Source organism: Heliangelus exortis, chromosome 13, assembly GCF_036169615.1.
Source record: "Heliangelus exortis chromosome 13, bHelExo1.hap1, whole genome shotgun sequence".
Taxonomy (NCBI): Eukaryota; Metazoa; Chordata; class Aves; order Apodiformes; family Trochilidae; genus Heliangelus; species Heliangelus exortis.
In genome coordinates, this window is record NC_092434.1 from 14,702,028 (window position 1) to 14,721,938 (window position 19,911).

Below are 19,911 nucleotides of genomic sequence, written 5' to 3' on the forward strand. Positions count from 1 at the left end.
CCTGGCCTGTGCTGAGCTTTCTCACCTGCACAAATACTCCAGTGCTATGTGCCTTTAACAGCCTGGCAACTTCTCAAGAAGCTTTTATTTAACTGGGTCTTGGGAATCTTTGCTCACATTGATGCACTAAGTCTTCTCCACTCAAGTGTAGGTTACTGTGACACCCAGGACCTGGCCCCATACAAAACTCAGGGCAGCTCTTACATTCCTCCTTGAAATTTTGACTTCTAAAATAAGCCTATTATTGTCTATTTCTTTTGGTCCTTGCTGAAATGATATTTTAAACTTCAGTATTTATAGTACATAACATGCTCCCAAGTATGTGTTACTACATCTGTTTGCCTTATTGAACAGCTGAAAAGCATTTGAACTATTATTTTATTATTATTATTGTTACTATTCATGACATTTCTGCATATCCTGGACAGTTTGTTGTTTTGTTGGTTTTTTTTTTTTAAATAATAGTATTTTTGATTGTAAAAGCACCATCTGGTGTTGCTGGCAGCTCAGGGCAAACTTGGAGATATCTGGGGTTTCATTGAAAGCCCAAGGTCATGGAGGTGTGTGATTAACTAAGTTTTTTGTTTGTTTGCTTGGAGTTTGTTTCTTTAAAAAATAAAAAAAACAAGCAAGCTTAGTTTTGTGAAGAAAAGCTTCTAAATGTGACCCCAGTGTATCCCCAAAGGATGAGAAACACCAGGCAAATAAAAAGACCTCAGTGTTTTACTATTTTTCATTTCACACTTGACTGATCATTTCAGGGCATCCTTAGACATGGAACATTTCTTCAGAATACATGTGCACGCCAAGCCACAGACACACAGAGGCTTCACACACACTTTGATGGGATATAAAAACAGTGAACATTGTAACTGTCATCAGAAGTATGGTTCTAATATTCCTCACACCTTCTCTGTCACCCCAGCAGCTCCTTTGAACCAGCAGTGTTTCCCAAGGGTCAAAAAAACCTCAGATGCTCCTGGGGACATTCCTGATGTTGTTTTACCAGCTTAAGGAGCTGGTCCTGGAAGCCACATGGAAATGTTGCCTTCCTGCTGACACGCAACCACCTGATAAGTGATGCCCCTGAAGAGTGCCTCCAGATCCAGAAAAATTAATGATACACACAGTGCCACAATTCCCAATGAATCCAACAGGACCAGGCATTGAACTCCAGCCCCAGTTTAGCAAAGCTGGCAGTCACCTCACCACATTCACTGCAAACCCCATACAGAAGAACTGGTGGTCTTTCATATTCTCTTAGGATTTTTTGGTTTATAATTCTATTTTTCCACATCCAAAGCTCTTGAAGATTCTAATTTGCTCCTCTAAAAAACTCTTTTTAATTCATCTGATAGGCAAGGGGTTTTTTTCAAAATCCCATGGCATTGTTATCTAAGAATCAAATGGCAAGATGCTGGAGGACCTGTTTAAAAATAATTATTTGGTGTCTTGATGGACCACCTCATTTTACATGTTGAAACATGAGCAGCTTCATCAACCTTAGCGGGCACCAAAGATCATAGCATGATTTCTACCCTATGGAAAAAAATTCATGCCAGGTGGTAGAAACATTTACCCTGGAGACAAACAGGTGGCTTTCAATAACATAAACATTTTTCTCTGGACCTGCAAGGAAAGTGTCTGAACCTTCCCTTCTGAATTCAGTTTTCAGGCTGCTGAAGTCAGTCTATCAGGGAAAAAAACCTTGGCAAACCAAACCACCACTTTTATCCCATGTGCTCTGAGTCAGGCACAGCCACCCAACCTTGCAAGCCTTGGCTGTGGTTTGTTATACAGTGTTGTGTGTCCTTGTACCTAACAGGCAGACCCTACACCTACACCCCTCTCCTCACTGGGGTTCTGCTGGCAACATCAGACCTTCAAAGTAAAGGGAACAGCCACCAAGTCTGTTGAATTTCTCAGCTGCTTGCCCTGCCACCATCCTAGGACAGCTACAAGTTTCCTGGGAAATACTTCCCCTTGATCAGTCCTCCCATAAAGTCACCATTTGGCCACTAAAACACTTTATAAAGAGTAAATTTTCCACAAAACCACTCCTGATATGTAGAGAGGATGTGGGCATGGCCATGCCAAGGTGAGGTACCTACAAATATAATTCAAATGGGGATGCCATGAACAAATATCATCAAAAAGACACTTCCCCAGCTAGCTCTCAATTTTCACAAGGGCCACGTTGTTTTGCTCACTAATGGAGAGAACACAACACCCACAAGTCAGTGAAAAGATGTACATCAAAGTGTCATTCTGAACACGGAGTTTGCACTTAGAGCAACATTTAACTGGAAATCAGTCTCACTTGACAGAGGATGAAAAGTACTTTGTGCAGTATGCTACTGCCCCCAGGAAGACTGGAAAATAAATGCCATGAAACCAAAAGGTTTGGGAGGCAACACACACTTAGGCTGCACAGCTTGGGAGTGAGGAAGAGGTTACAGGAGGCTAATCCCAGTTTCTAGAGCACCTGAAAAAATGTTGGTTTTTTGAAGACAATCCCAAGGGGAAAGCTTGTGGGAAATTTTCTAAATGGTGTGAAAGAAACCCAGCTTTAAGAACTGCTACTTTAAACAAACATTTTTGTTTTGTCTTTAGCTGGAGCTAATGAAGTGCCTCACTTAGGCTGAGTCGCTAAAGGGTTATAACAACTAATACCAACATAGCCTTAGGTCAAGAAGCCTGAGCTTAGCAACTACCTTTTAGTATTCAAGAGCTGCTGCAAAACAAGCACGGAAATCCGCAAAAGCTGAAGAAATAGATCCACCTTCAGCTCCACTTTGAATTCGGCTCTGTTTGCTGAAGAAACAGAAAACAGTGGGAGCTGAGGTTTTATCACAGCAAACACCCCAGTCACTCATGCAGCTGATGCTGATTTATGGAAAAAATGCATGAGAAAATGTGTGTGTATATATATATGCACATATGCATATAGTATACATCTATACTTTTTTACCAGTATTAGGCAATAATTGGGCATTTTCCATGAGATGACCTGGTTACTATCTCAGAGAAGCAAAAGTACTGAACAAACACAGCTATAGAAGAAAATTCAGAGTAGAAAAACCCCAAGCTGTCCACAATTAAAAAATATTAGGATGTTACTGCAATATGAAGCTAAGGAATAGCACTGAACTCGCTTTTGTATTAAAGGTCAGGTGCAGGTTGCCTTTCTTACCTGAGAAATACAGCTGAGACAGAACAAGGGTTCTATTTCTTTCTCCCAAAGAAAGTTTCGAGCAGGGATCTCTAATGAAGGACGTTGCAAGACCAGCTTTGGGGTTTTCTAACATGACATGAGGCTGCCCTATTATAGACAACATTAAGATGCTATTATGTATCTGTTTAACTTTTTTTTTTTTTTTTAATGTATACACATTCACATCAAAGCCTGATATAAAAAAGCTGCTTTTAGAGCTTGCTGTGCAGGAAATCACTTGTGGTGACTTGTTCAGTCTGCAGGTACAGTGGAACCAGGAATCCTGAGGTTGCTTTTCCCTGATTTAAGTTGCTTCTTAGCACAATTAGTGATAGCAGAACAGTCCCAGCAAGCTGGCTAGAGATTTCCTCAACACTCCAGTGTTTTGCAATGTTCTCCCTTGGTGTACTTTGTCATTCGGAGGGAGAGATGAGCACTCCCAGGCTTTGCTTAGAATTAACTACACACTTTAACAAACACCATCGTATTGGCTCAACTGAAACAAGTTTGGGGTTTTTTTGCTTTACAAAGTCATCATCCAAAGCAGATAAAAGGCAAGGATGAGGTGTTTCATTGCTAATTCTAGGACTTCAGAAGCTGGTGTAACACTAGAACTGAAACATGGTTACTGCAACTAGAACTAGCAAACTAACCCCATTTTCTTCTCTGTGTGGGTACAACACACATACACAGCTGAGAAAGCTTCATATAGACTGGTGGCTGCTGCAAATAATATCCAAAGTTTTGCTTTTCCATTATTTAAGAGAAGCACTTTCCTTCAGCCAGCTAACTGGCATCAATAAACACAACCACATCAACCAGCAATTCCTGCTGCCTCCTGAGCATCTTGCCCATAATCTCCTGGGAGAAGCAGCCAGTTCCATTTTTTCTAATTCTGGGCTGGCTCTGTTTGCATCTGGGAAGTGGAGAAATGCCTAAACACAGTGTTTTGCAGACTTCACCAATAGGCAGCACATAAAACGCTGGAAATGCCTTTGATCTTGGCAAAATTAGGAGATAGGACTGTATTTGGGTCAACCACCCCTTCCTTTTGCACCCTTGTAGAAGGGGAAAAAAAAAAATCTGACAGCAGAGCAGCACAACAAAGAGAGCATTGCTCCTTTGAATAGAGACAATAGAGCCAAGCATCTCTAAAATAAAGATATTGTGATTAGGTTATACGTTCCTTTTTTAAAAAACCTGCATTAATTTTGATTTATATTTAAATAAAAATGATTAAATTTTATCTTCTAAGATGGAAATGTTGTGATAAATACTGGCCCATGGCCAAACTAATCTCTAAAGCCTACAGCTTACAGCCCCTGTTGTCTTGTATGGATATTTGAATGGCAATGGGTTTTATCAGTATTTCTAAAGGCACTCATTTAATTATGTGGTTGTAAGAATTTTCAAAACCCCAAAGAATTAACACTACCAATACATATTCATATTCCTCAAATTAATTCAACCTGAACATTTGAAAATATTAATTTAAAAAACACACTCATTTATTTTTATTTCTGTAAACACTCAGAGCTCTTTTCTGGTCTTGTTTATGCACTCGTTTTATTTTTGTATAATTACAAAAAAAAAAAAAAAAAAAAAAAAAAAAAAAAAAAAAAAGTAGGGAGCTCTCTTTCTGTTGCATAATGCTGGTAAGTGATCCCTTTCCAGCAGGATGCATTCCCCACCAGTGCTAACAGGAGGCCACAGGCACCCAGCAGTCCACAACAAAGCCCATGTCCCCCTTTACCTCAGTCCTCACCCCCTGGTGCCCCCAGTGTTGTGAGACCAAAACCAGGCCAAGCAATTTCCCTGAGCCATTTACATGTCAGGGATGTGAGATGAGGGATTTTTTTTTTTTTCCAAGGGCTTAGGTGCAGAACACCACAGACTCCATCAGTGTGCTTCCTTCTGAAGAGGCTTTTCCAACCCAGGGTCATTTCTGCTAAGTGCAGAAGATGAGAAGACAGGGCAGAACATGACTATTAGGGACTTCAGATTTAAAATAAAGTGCCACTTGCCATATGAAAACCAACCACAATCCTATTCCATCCCATGACCAAGGGCAGGACCACCAGCTCCCAAACCCCAGCCCAGAGGGGATTTGTGCTTTGCCACAGGAAAATGTTACCAACACATCCCATGCCTTATGTGCTCAGAGGAGTAGGGACCCCTGCCTCAGGCTGGGTGGGATACACAGTTCACCCAGAGGTTTGTGCTGTTGGGTTGACTCCAAGCCAACCCTCTGTTTACACTTGAAAAACAACATTTTTGTTTGTTTCGCTGGATGCTCAAAAAAAAAAAAAATTAAATTGCATATGGTCAGTCTAAACAGATTTTGAGGGGTTATGTGTGTGTTTGATTTTCAAATGAACTAAAAACACATCTCAATGAAAAACAAAGCTTTGCTGTGATTTGCAAAACACAACATCAGGGAGGGCCTTGGGGTTATTTTACACATAAAAGAAAAAGCTTTGTAAATAAAAAATGTTCTTACCAAAGAAATTGGAATGTTTTACTTAAAAATGTTAAAATAAAACTAGTCCAACTGAAAACTGGGGGAGGTGACTTTTTTTTGCCAAACTGTTTACTCTGTATAATTAATTTTGATTTCCCATGTTCTACACACTGCCTATAGCAATATGGAGATTATCAAAACAGAAGCCACAGCACAGCTCTGCCTGGGCCCCTCTACACAAGGAGAGTTTTGCAAAGCTGGGGTTTTACAACAAAAATACCTGTTCTGTTGGAGCAATTATCCCTCTGACATCACACCCAGGTATGCAGCACTGTGTCCTTTTGACAAATGTTTGCCCAGTTTGACACCAGGTGCCTTAATTAGGACTCTACAAATGCAGGTACAATTATTGTGGAGCCATTCTAAGGTTTAGAGCATCCACAAGAGAGAGAATGACATTATTCTTTTTGTCACTGAAACCAAACAACTCACAGGTAAATATTGTTACTCCAAAAAAAGGAATTATCATTCCTATTAGCAAGCAGAAGCAGCAAGATGATGAAACATTTTAAGAAACACAAAATCTGCCCTACTCCTTCAGCATCTACGTTCAAGAGTATGTCAGATAATTGATGGTTTTAGGCTTCTTATAGCCCCCATACCTCTATCAGTTTAACATAAGTAATAACAAAACTAAATTCCCTATACTACCACTAAGGCTGCTTAAAGGACTTGCTTTGCTGCAGGAGCCATGACATAGGGGACTGAAATCTCTAATGAAATGCCTCGTACATTGATTTATGCAGCTTTAGTGGTACCATTAACTGAAAATTGTTCTTTTCATGGGCTTATAGAGAATCTGGTGGCTGTCATTGTTCATGATTCAGTGAGAAGACTGGGCCTAAAATTACTATTGCATTTGGGTGGAGAAGGGAAGGACGGAAATCTGTCCTCATTTTGTGTTAATATTTCATATAACAACAAATATAAACCTTCTCTATCTAATAATATATTAGATTTCTTCACTAACATAGCTGTCACTGGGTAATCTCTTTAAAAGTCTTCTTATTGTGAAAAAAAAAAAAAGAAAAAAGATTTTTTTTTTTAGTAATAGTAAGGGATATTTTTTGGAAAAAAATGCATACATACACAAAAATATTTATATAGACATGTATGCATATATGTGTGTGTGTGTGTGTGAGAATAACCAGGCAGTAAGCATTTTAAATTGTATTTCAGACACTAATGCAAGCAGCTAATCCTATTTACATTCATATTAGCCCTGGGTATCTTTTTCCCTAAGATTTACACATTTGTATGCTTGCATGACTTGAACTGCTTTTTGCATGATATCAGTACTTTTGTAATTTAAATCTATAAAAGGCAATTTCTTTTAAATATACTTCCTAACAGTGGGTGAAAGAAGCACTAAACTTATTTGAGAGCTGTACACATCAGTAAACATGTGCACTGAACTCCAGGCAATGTGCTGTGAGAGAATTAATCTTATACTGTATTAGCTAAACAGAAAGATTCTAGGACTCAAAGTAACAAGCTCAGAAAATATCCATATGTTTTCTTCCTTCCACCTAGAAATACATGCATTTTTTTAGGATCATACTTCCAAAAATCCAAGCCTTTTTGTCCACTGAGTGGTAAATTTGATATTTTCTTACCTTACTCTTTTAAAAATTTTTGTAAGAGTGATCCATTATAGCACTAATTAATTTTACTGATCTCTGGCTGCATTCCTATAACTTATCACTGTAATTCTGAGCACCATCATGGGGATGCACTTTTGTTTAAAAGTCTTTCATCTGTTTGTACTCCCTACAAATACACAAAGGGCAGAGGTAAGGATTATCTCAGTGAAATAGCAGGAATTAGGGGGAATCTTTTTTTGTAAAAGACATGGAAAGCAAAACACTGTATGAGCAAGTCTTCAGATATGCTTGAGTAGGACACTACTTGAGGTGGGAAGACTTGAAGTGGGTTGTGTACAGTAACTGATAAAGCTTTGTTTGGTTTTTTTATGTGAAAACAAAGCTTGAGTGTGGAGGAAGAGACTGATTCTGAAAACTATTATCCAAAAGGTAGGTAGGCTGCCTTTTCATGCTTTGTTGACATGTTCCACAGAGGCTGAACATCACATTTCCCCCTTTCTTCTGTAGGTTAAATCCATCTTCTGCCATGGCCTTGTCTCTCTTTTGCTCCTTCCTTTCCTCTTCCCTGATCCCAGGCTCTTCTGCTCAGTCCCCACTGTGCTCTGCCCAACTCCCCACCTTACCTGTGACCCCTCAGTGTCCCCTCTTCCCTTTGACTTTCAGAGACTCTTAAATGCCTCTTCCTGCCTTGCTTGTCAATGCCATCTGACAAAAATGCCTTTATAACTGTTTCTGTGATTACCCATGCACAAAAATACATTTGGAACCTGTTGGACACAAATATTCTCAGATTTCTAATGTCCTTTCTGAAAAAAAAATCAGCCATTTGCTGAGAAAAGGAGATGGTGAAGATTTGTTGCTCCTCTCAGCTCTAAATTATGCCAGGACAACCTTCAACCTTTACAAGCCCCTGTAAATTCTCTGATAATCTGTGTATTCATGGGCTTTTATTTCTAGACACCTTTAAAAATAGAGATCCCATTGCCTAGAAGAGTGCAGCTGACAAACTTTTCATAAAGCAGCCTAAAAGGAGCTGGGAATTTCCCATGTTGTCTCATTGTGTTCTTCAGACCAGGAGCCCCATCCTGCCAGCAGAGGCAAGGGCACAGCAGGCAGCTGCAGCTCCCAAGAATTGCATTTAACTGCAGCAGCACCAGGGTGTTTCCTGCCCTTCTTTCCCTTACCAAGGAAGGGGCCATGGGCACAGCTCTGGGAAGAAACTCTCACATGAGAGAGGTTCTTGCAGGATGATTTTGAGAACCTCTCTCACACAGTGCACCCAGAGCCAGCTCAATGTGACCCCCTCCTTCCCACCCCTTAGGACCCACATCTGCAGAGAAGTTCTTCTATTTTAGTCCTAGCATTTTAGACTTAAAAACCACATGCAAATACAGTTTTGGGGATTCCTCAGTCACCCACAGGATCAAAGAGAATTGGGCTCTGCTCTTTGAAACAAAGAGGTTTTATGAAGTTCTTCTGTGTCAGATTTTTTTCCTCCCCATTTGTTGGGGGAAGGAGAGAAATGGGAAGAAGGTGAAGAGGAGGAGTGGTGAGGGATGAACCAGCAATGGGAGGGAAGTGTCTTGCTAAGGTTCCAGAGCCTGGTTTTATTCCAGCCAGTTGCAAGTACTGATATGAATATGAAGTCGCTGGCAAACTAACACCCTCAACTTTAGTTAAAAGAACTATAAATCCAAAACGAATGTATAAATAATATGCAACTGTCTAGACAGTATAGGTCACTTGCAAAGAGACTGGGTCAGAAAAAGATTGTCCATCAGTCAGACAACCATAACTGATTCTGATGCTAAATAATGGTTTAGATATTCAGTATTCTATATATGCGAAAGGCTTCACTGAGCATTGGATCTTTCCAACCAAAGTACCCTTCTACTTATACATATCTTTATGCAGCTGTAAGAAAATGCATAGGCTATTTAAACATAAAAATTAATGCCAAAATAAAAAGCTATTTAGCAAGGGACTGGAACCGACCTATGTAATTGGCTTTGGTAAAGCAAAAATAACTATCATACTCTACCCGCAATAAACAACCTAATCCTACCAAGATACCAACAGAATCTTAAAAAGGGAAAGAATTAAAACTTTAAGCTGACAACAGAAGTTATTTCCACTTACAGAATCAGTTCACAGACACATTCAGGGAATTGTGTGACACATAGTCCTACTTTGTACTCACGTATTTCAGAGCATGCCAGCTCTCAGGTATCACAAACATAGCTGTGCTAACTACATATGCTCTGGAATTAGTCTAATCTTTTAGAAAAAGAAGTAGGTGATCTTCAGAGCTTTCAGGATACACAGTAATGTTTGGCAGGACCAGGAATAATAGCCAAGACCTACATAAAATGTAATTTAGAAACAAACAAAAACAATTAAAAAATGCAGGGACTAATCCTGTCCTTGATGACAAATATTTCCACCCAAGGAAAAAAAAAAAAGAAATCAGGATGTACACAGCTAAAATGTTACATTTTGGGAATTTATTTGCACATTTTGGAAGTGAGAGATTTTGTGAGAGATCCTATTAGCTGGTACCATTCTTTGTTTCTCCATTAGCAGCCTACAGGCAGATTTAAGACTTGTATGCAAACAGATTATGCCAAAACAGCATTTTCTGAATAACTTCATGTGTAGGCACTTATTCTGGAATAAGAATACAGTTATTCAAAGATACCCAACCCTACTTTAAATTCAGACCCTCAATTAATCCAAATTAGCTCTCCAACACAGCCATGGCTTAGGCTATGAGAAGCCTGGTATTACAACCTTGTGTAAGAGCCCTCTCCAGCCACTCTGACCCTAATCACATTTATCCAGAGTTGCACTGTGGGGAGAGCAAACTTGGGCTTACAATGTAAATTATTTTAGTCTTTGAATCTGTTTTTCTTGTACCTTTTTTATTATGATTTCATGTCAGCTATTCCAAGGGGCTCTGCCACTCCCATCAGGTATCCCTACTTCCCATGATTAATTTCATGAACCAAGGTTCAAGCATGCACTGTTGGATTGGAAATAAATGCGTCTGAGTCTGGAAAGCACAGGTCTATAAAGTCTGGGAGGTTTTGGAGGCAGTGCAAATAGAAAGGCTTTTCATTTTGGGTGTGTCACCAGCATTTCACCAATTTTAAAGTATTGTCCAGTCAGGCACAAAGTGGAGTATAAAAGTCAAGTAGAAAAAAATTTAGTCATGCTTCTTTGAAAAACATTACTTAGAAATAAGTGTGTTATTTTCTTCCAGGTGCCATGGCTACTTCATAAACAGAGTTTAAGTAAGTAACACCAAAGGCTTGTCTACACTTGAAAATTAATTTGCATCAATAGAGAAAGAGTTGAATTTAGAGTACAATATGTTTTTGTAAAGTTGTTCCCTTTGTAGTAAGTCTTCAGGTGTTTTTTTGTAAATAGATATTCCTTAGTGACAAGTACCTTGAATTACATATACAACATATAAAGAAGATATTCTTGTAAATATTTTTTGCCAAGCACAGAAAACCACTAGAATGCAAGTTCCACTCAAAAAAAGTGTCATGGTGTAACAAATTTCAAGTATGGCCTCTCCCTCAACATTTCTCATCCACCATTCCACCAGTATAAAGCCAGCTCATTACTGACAGCAACCATAAAGTATGCTTATTGCTTAAAAAGAAACTATAAAATGCAAAAGGAAATATAACATCTGCTAACCAGCTGGTAAAGAAAAATGCTGCAATCTGTTTTGTTTTGGTTTTGTGTTTTGGTTTGTGTTTTTTTTTTAAAAAAAGAGGGATATTTTAGGGCTGTAGGGCACAGATTTTGCCAAAATGTAAGGGCCAGCTGCAAAAAATGCCATTATTAAAGTGTCCCCTCACAAGGGAGAGAAAACACAACCAGAAACTAGGGTGTGTTTCTATGCAGTCTCTCAAAGTGGGCTTTCCCCTTCCATGTGAAAAGGTACAGACAAGTCCCAGAATAGTCAAAATTCAAACAAATGACTATGGCACGAGCTGCCAAAAAAATTATTTGACCATTCCCTTGTCCTCAGAGTCCAAACTGTGGTTTAGCACTTCAAAAAACAGCCAGCACTGGGCTAAAGTCACTGCTGTTCAATGGGAACCCATGCCCAGCACTTAGAGAAGACCTATGGCCAGTTAGGAACAGTGATCATTACCTGAATGAAAACGCAAAGAAAAAAGATTAAAAAACCAACAACAAGCAGCCAGCCTTTACTCTGACCTCCTAAAATAGTGTCCAGCTTAGCCAGAAGAGCAGTCTAAAACACCCTGTCCTGCTCAGCCCTGGGACAGACAGCTCACAGATGCCCACCTGCAGGAGACAAATCAGAGTTCTGGACTCCAAGATACAGCAACTCCCCTGTGAAGCTGAGTAAAATGCTGCCTTTTCTCTTCTGCTTTTTGTACTGGTGGGGTGCAGGCACTTTTTTTTGCCCCTTTGCCATGTGCCTGACTCTTCCCACACTTGCAGGGATGCCCCTAAGGAGATGTGACAACTGCAGTTGCCTCAGTCCTTTGCTGAAAGTCAGCCCACAATGATCATAAAGCTGTTTCCAGGTACCTCCTGACCACAGGACCCAGACCTTCTGGCAGCCCATGTGTGAGAAACATCCCAGACACACAAAGCCAAGCCTCAGTGACATCGACTCACATATTTTCCTACATTCCTTACACACAAAAATCCTCTATTTTCATACCTGTTAGCACAGGACAGCAGCACAGCAAATATTGTAGTGTGTTGAACAACAGAAGTATTCTGTTCACTTCATGGTTTGTCTCCAGTTTACCCTCAGCTTATTGCTCCCTGCTGGCTGGAGCACCAATGCCACTCAGAGCAAGAGGGCAGGAGGGGTGGAGGACCAAAGCACGACAGAATAATTGAGTTTAATTTGATGTGAAACCACATGCAGCAGTTACATCACTGCAGCTTCTGGCTCCAGAGGCAGCTTCCTGCTTCATTTGCCATTTTCTGCATCTCTCTGCATCTTCTGACACAAGGCACTGCAAGTGTCCCATGCTGCACTTGTGTCCCAGCAGACTGAAAAAAGAGCCATAGCAGAAAGGGACAAAGCCTGGATCCCTGGCAAAGGAAATGTCCATTCATATTGCTGAAAATAACTCTGCTCTGTTAGGAATGTCAGGGCATCTGCATGCACACTTGGGTGTGTTACTGTTCTAGCAAGGAGACTCATCCCAAGGGAACCAGGGGATGGAGTTTATGGCCCTGCTGTTTTCTACTTGCTTCCCAAATCCCATGGAAGCTGCCTAGTTAACTGTTCAGTGCTTTAAAATTAAAATGTGGAAAATGCAAAGCTAATATTGAATGAAAATCTTACTGCCATTTTCAACTAAACTTTAAAACAACACTTGGGACAACTGTGAATATCTAATTAATTTATTTCTTAGTTGATTTAGATGCCCCAGCAAACACTTCGTCATTTGGAGTTCACTTTTTTTTTCCCCCCCAGATCTACTTATGTTTGATGTACCTGAGGACCAATATACCTTTATGATCCAGAATTAGGAGTTTTCTTAATTACTGTTATCTATCAAGAAGAAGCAAAGCAATATTAAAAAAAAAGGAAAAAAAAAAGCCACTCTTCATTGCTTTCTTAATAGTACATTTTTTCTTTCTCATTCAGGGAGGAAAAACCCTTTAGCTTTACCAACTTTTTGTATCTATTTTCTCCTTCCTAAATCCTAATATTGGGGTGCATTCTATAATATTTTTAATGGGGGGGAGGTACTGTTTTAATAAAAAACAATAACAATCTGTTACAAATTCAGTGATGGAGAGAGATGCCAACTTTCCTGCAGGTGAGACACGAAGGCAGTGACACCAACTGCTCTTACAAAAACCAGAAAGATTTGTAAGTGAGAGAGATTCCACATAACCAAAGGGATGAGAGGAAACTCTGGCAAACCTTCTCTGAGTTTAATGGTTTATGGAGCATCATGTTGTACAGTCCTTTAGACTCCGTGAGGCTTTTTTATGCAAGGTGCCATTGAAAATCAACACATGGTCTGTAAAATTAAACACCAGTAATCCTTTGCAGAACTGAGGCCATATTTAGTTAACCTTTTGCAGAAAAAAAAAAATCTTAAGGTTATTTTCTAAGATTCTATTAAGTCCTGTTGTATTTTCATAGGAATGAGGATTTTCTTTCATTTTTTTGCCACTCAATATTTACATGGTTGAAAGGAAAACAAAATATTAATCCAATCTAATCTTTTAGGATCAAAATCCCAAACAACACATGTGAGAAATGCTGAGGAACAGATAAGCAAGAGAGAAGGTCTTTTATATACAGCCTTGCTCACAATGAAATCCATTTTAAGAGTCTAACATTAATGAGAGCTTTAGAGATTAAAAAAGGAAAAAAATTCTTTTTTTTTTTTCCTTGTAGAACACTTTGAAGAACAAGTTGCATTCAAATTTCTGTCACTGAAGACAAGTCAAGGATAACATTAGGAAATCATGATCATAGAGATGCCAGAAAAATTAGTCAGAATGTATCATGCTGCCAGATCAATCAGAGAAAAGAAGAACATGGTCTGGACAGCAGAGCAAAGGAAAAAACAAACCACATTTTTAAGACAAGAAACCAGAAAAGAGAGGGTGTTTTCTTGTATTTTTTCAAGTTACAAGGTCAAAGTAAAAAAATAAATGTGCATTTCACCTCAACTTGGAGGAAGTCTCAGGATGCAGAATCTGTTCTCTCTTCCCCACTCAGCCATCTCTTTGAAACCAAGAAGTTGCTGAGCAAACCATCACACTGCAGCTGACAGACCTCTAAAGCTACAGCTGCTTCATTTTTCAATGTTACTGACTTACAAATAACAATGAAAAATACAAAAAAAAGTTTAAGACATGGGCAGTAGCATTCTCATCTGATTTTCTGGCTAACCACAGAAATCCTGAACATAAACTGGAAGAGCTGAGGGAGGGATCCAGAGAGGAAACTAAAGGTGTCTGGGGAAAGGGAGGCTTTATGAGATATAAACACCCTTTTCCAGTTTGACCATTAACTGTGTCGTGTCACTTCAGCAAGCAATGCTAGGGGTGAAGTGGTATCTCAGAAGAACTTTGTGCATTAACATTTTTCATAATATGGAAAAAGAAGTTTTAGTGAGATGCTTCCAGGAAGCTGCAATGAGTGATATCAGTTAAGTAGAAAAATACCTTAAAAATCAATACATATGAGGGAAATACTAATTAAGCTAGTTAAGCAACAGAAGTTAAATGTTCTGAAGCATCATGGTCCCAAAAGACAAAGACAACAAAGTGATTCTGTCCAGAACAGGCACTTTGGGGGCTCAGCCTGACCCCGTGCTCATCAGGGCCAAATTCATTCCCATTTTTTGGCTTCCTCTAGGCAAAGCTACTCCAGCAGTTTTGGCCCCAAATCTCCATTCTTACATGGGAAATGATGTACAATTTTAAGTCAGGCATTTCAATAAAGTGGTAGCACAATGGGTAGCTGCCTCTGTAACTGCTGCTGCCCTCCTTGTCACACTCCCTCTTCCTGAAAAAGTTGTTCAGCAGCTTTCTGAAAAGAGGCTCTGAAAAGAAATGTGTGATTTAAAGAAAACTGAACAGGGAGGTGTTCTTGACAGAAAGGGATCAAATACCATGTCAGTCAGAGCACAGCAAACTATCTTCCACTCTGCCAGCTGCAATTTGCTTGTTTCCTTCCAACCAACTGTCCTCAAAAAAAAAAAAAAAAAAAAATCACTACACAAAAAGCTATTCAAGCTCCAGCACCAAGACAGATTTAGTTTATTCCTAAATCACCTGCCCCAGATTCACTGGATTATATCAACAGATGCTGGATAATATGGCAGAAGAGACCACACAGAAGATAATTGCATCCATACTACCTACTGGAATGGGAAAAAAAAAAAATTATGAAAAATTATGTATGGCAAGCTTATTAACCAAGAAATTCACTCTCTTTACCTACAAGTAGTTGTATAGTTTCTTGACATTGCCTTCTAACTTAATTCATTTTGCAAACTCCTTTTCTCCAAGTTGTCTGTACATGGCAAATTATCTGTGCTTCAGACATACACACGCATGGAATGGTCCTGGAGATTATGTGGTGTTGGCTTTGTACAAACTTCCCTCTTGATTGAAACAAACAAGGAGAAAAGTCATGAGAGCTACTGCAAACTCTCATCAAGAGGGAACCAGAGCTGACAAAGACACTCAGATGCATTTAAGGCTGCTAAACTTTCTGTTCTTACAACAAGAGCAAACATGCCTGAATCACAGGTCATTCCTTGGGCAATTAAGTGGAATTTATACTTTGATTCACTGTTACCTTTATAATATTGCATAGTGAGTGTACACAGGCATAGCTCTAGTTGTGAAATATGACATTTTTACTGGTTTATTTAATTGCTTGTGTGCAGGGAGCAAGCATTTCAGACTCTGATCCCTCTGTGTCACAGAGCATCCCTTCACAGTGCAGCTAATGCTAGCACAGACACTGGAGGACAGGGCAGTACATGCAGTCACATTTTTACAACCACAGCCAAAGCAGCTACATTAATTTTCATTCTGAAGCACTCATCACACCATCCTATGCTGCTTTTGTCCTAATTTTTACCCCTGGCACCATTGCTTTTATCAACACCACAGAAATATGTAGGAATCATGGCTACTATGGTAAAATGTCAAATTGTCCTATACCTAAAGATAGTCACTTTAGTTTACTAAATAAGCATTAAAAAAATAAAATTAATCCCTTCTAGGAGAAACCCTGAACAAGTCTGGAAGTTTATGTTGGGGAAATAAGTTATTTGCCTTGATTCAGAAGCCATCCATGTAACACACTAACACATCTCTCAAACACCACACCAGTAAAATGGTGTCATGAGCAAAGTCATCAGCCTAAGGTTTTTGTCCATCTTTTTATATGCAAACATACACAGCTAACCAGACAGATGGAGTCTAATAGTCACTCCTGTTACAAGACCAACATATACAGTGTCTGGGTGACTAAGAGATCATGAAGAATAAGGCTCAGTTCAACTTCTCAAAAAAAAAAACAAAACAAAAAACCAAACTTGATCAGTCTTTTTCAGGAAAATTTGTTACACTCAGTTCTATTGAACATCCATAACTCCCCATTCAGAACATACATATAAACACAGTGCCAGTGTCCAAAGAACATTGGTTAATCTCAGTCTGGTAAGTCACAGCCCTATTTCATGCATCTCTGTTACAATTCAAATAGCAGTAAGACTTGAGGCAATATAAATATGCATTTATTACCTGGGTAAGTTAGGCACTGGAACCAATAAGTGGGCATAAATTGGAGGAGATCCCAGTCTCCATCCATCTGCCAATTTAACTGGAAAGGTTCACAAAGCCTGCAATTGATACCTACAGTCAAATTATTACCAACAACATCAACATGATGCTAAAAAATTTACTTAGAGTGAGCAGCCTCACTGCTCATTTGCTTTGTCTTTCTCCAGTCCCTTTTTGACTCAGTATTTCTTCCATTATTCACATTCAGCAATGGTACTACAGTGTATGGGAGCAGACTGCTAATTGTTTCAAGCTCTCACTGTCACAGCAAAGTAACTTCTCAAAGGTACTTGAAAAAATGTTCTTTTCCCAGTTGCTGAATATATTCAGCTACCTGCTTATGAGCAAAGATAAGATATCTGAGTAGGTCAGCTACTTTACTTTTCCCTGCTACGTTACAAAACCCTACAACATTAAATACTAGAGTAGAGTGCAAGGAGTAAGTTCAAAAGTGAAATGTTCCCCAAATCCAGTAGGTATCTGTAACAGCAGGTTTCACTTAAAGTGGATATCACTTTACTGGTTTTAACAAACTTCAAAGTAAGTGTCCTAATGCTACTCATTTTGTGTGTCTGTTTTACATCAGTCACAATTCAGTATCATGGTTTCACTTCTGCCTGATACTTATCATAAATTTTTGTAACTGGAAAGCACACTTAGTATATGGATTAAATTAAGAATGGTTTTACAAAGCAGCATGATAGCAGACATTTATGTTATTAACTCACTTTTTTACATATCTGCTGATATGTTGTTAGGGCATGTAAAAATATGGTATGGTAATCCATGCCACATACATCAGCAAGATAAATACATCTAGTTGAAACAGAATCAAAGAATCAGAAACCAGTTTGATGAGGCTCAGTTTCAAGTCACTGAAATACAGGCAATTTTTTTCATGTAAAACTATTAATTTTTAATTCATTAGACCACTTTAATTCAATGGGAAAAAGGCTAATTTTAATAAAACTAAGAGTCAGTGCTGACAGTGAAACCTTATACACACAGAAATCTACTCTCCTAGGAATGCAGCCTGGGACTGATAGTTTGAATACTGAAATGGGATTTCCCAACACAGAAATTTTACAGGATTTGCCTGCACATGGAGTGGCCTGGATGACATCACAGTCCTTGGTCTTTCTCCCTTTGAAGAGCATGACTGTAATGTCAGCATCTGCAAGGCAGTTTAGGGGAGTTAAAACCACACCTGCCAGCAAAGTCCCACACATGCTACACACCAAAGTTTCTTTTTTCCTTTAGAAAACATCAGTCCCAAAGGAAATGCTGCAGGTCTATTTTCTACAAGTAAAACAACAAATGAAGAAGGACTGGGGAGTAGAGGACTGCCCTGATTCTCAGTTATAGCTTATTATTATGCCTCAGTCCTCATTGTCTCAGTCCTCTTCCAAAACTAATGCCACTGGATGCCCCAAATTACCTCAGAGTTTTTGGGACAGGGAATGGCCAGTCCAAAAAGTGCAAACTGGATTTAAGTAGCTGTCATTAGAGGTAAGAGTTAGCACATCTGGCCCATGAGGGTCTCTGAGTTCAGACACAGCTTGAAGAACAGGGAAAGGGCCATAGGGAAAGGCACCCCAGATGCTCTGCTAAAGGGACACAAAGCAATCCCATTTTTTCAGTCACATTCCTTCAGGTGCCAGCATCCCTCAGTGCACACATATTCAGTGGCAGCAGAGAGCAGTGGAAGTACATTTTGCTCTTTTTCCTCTGTTTGATTCAGTCTGGAGAGGATGTTCATTGCTGTCATTCAAAAATTTCCCTGGTTAGATCCTGAAGCACAGTTTTTCCAAGGCTAAGGAGCACCTCACTTGAAGTGGTTGTTCACAAAGTATTTTTAACCTGGAGACCTTTTTTACAACCACGTCCCCCAAGATGTAGACTCATTAACACAAGGCATTAATAAACCTGCTGTAAAGCCTGTAATTTTGCTAGAAATATTGGATTCTGCCTGGCTCAGCTACCCCATTTCCAGCTTCTCTAGGACATGCACACAGTAAAGTTGCCAGTCACTAAGGATCAGACATTTGTAAATGGGAAAGTAAAGATCTTGGTGATCCCAGGAGCAAATGGTCACACCAGATGCATTTCCAAGGCATAATTAAATTGTTCCTTTAGGCTGTAACAAAACCCAGCCACTGGAGCTTATTTTAGGAACATTTTATTGATGTAACAGTATGAAAAAGAAAGGTTGAATTCCACGAGAAGGAAAAATTTCAGTAGGAACACACATATATGAACTGCAGGTCTGAAACCTGTTGTATTCCCTTTTCTTCTTCCCCCTCTCTATATGGACCTTGTCTCTGGAAGCAGACAGAGGTCTCAGAAAGGCTGAGCATCTCCTGTGCCACAGCATCACACATAACCACCTGCCTTTACCATAGCATTTATGCTTCTATGACCTTACAAAGAGGGACCCAAAGCCAGTCCTTCTCCCTCTTTCATGTGCAAAAAGGTGGTGGTGGGGGGCAAGTAAACTTCTTCCTTGCAGAGCTCCCAACTACTGCAAAATCTTCTCCACAGTACAAGTGAACAGAGGACTCTACCTCTGACTTTAAATAGATAACAAGATCTTCTAGAGAGCTATCACTACTGTTTGCCTCCATCCTTTAACTGAAATTGCTGCTTGAGCACCAGTTCATGGTACAACAACAGGAGCACAGAATGCACAGTAGCAGAAATTCTACTTATTTTCCCATGTCCTCCTCCTCCTGTGTATTTACAACTGTCAGACATCAGCAGTTGGCATCCAGAAATCAGAGCTGCCCTTATGCAGAAGGAATTACAATTTTTTGTAATTCTGAGATTATACAAGTTAGGCATTTCAGAGAACAACTACTTTAATAAGCTTACAGATAAGTTATTTGTGCTGTGGAGAGCTCCTTTGAAACAGTAATTAAATTACTTGAAAAATTTACAACACCTAGCACACATAAAAGGAGACCCCTCATGTACTGACTTGTCCAACAGTTATAAAGATGTAGGGAGACATGAAAAGAAGATGCTGAAATATGTATAACCAGAGCTTGAGAATAATAGGAGCCAAAATGATACAATATCACAGATCTTCAAAGTCTTTATATACTGCTAGAGGCCACAAAAAAAAGAAAAAAACCAAAAACCAACCTTTCAACTGTTTATATCAATACTTTGACTCCTATTTAGACTGCATGTTTTTCAGGGGCAGAATCAGCTGCTCCACGTGCCATGCCCCCAAGCCC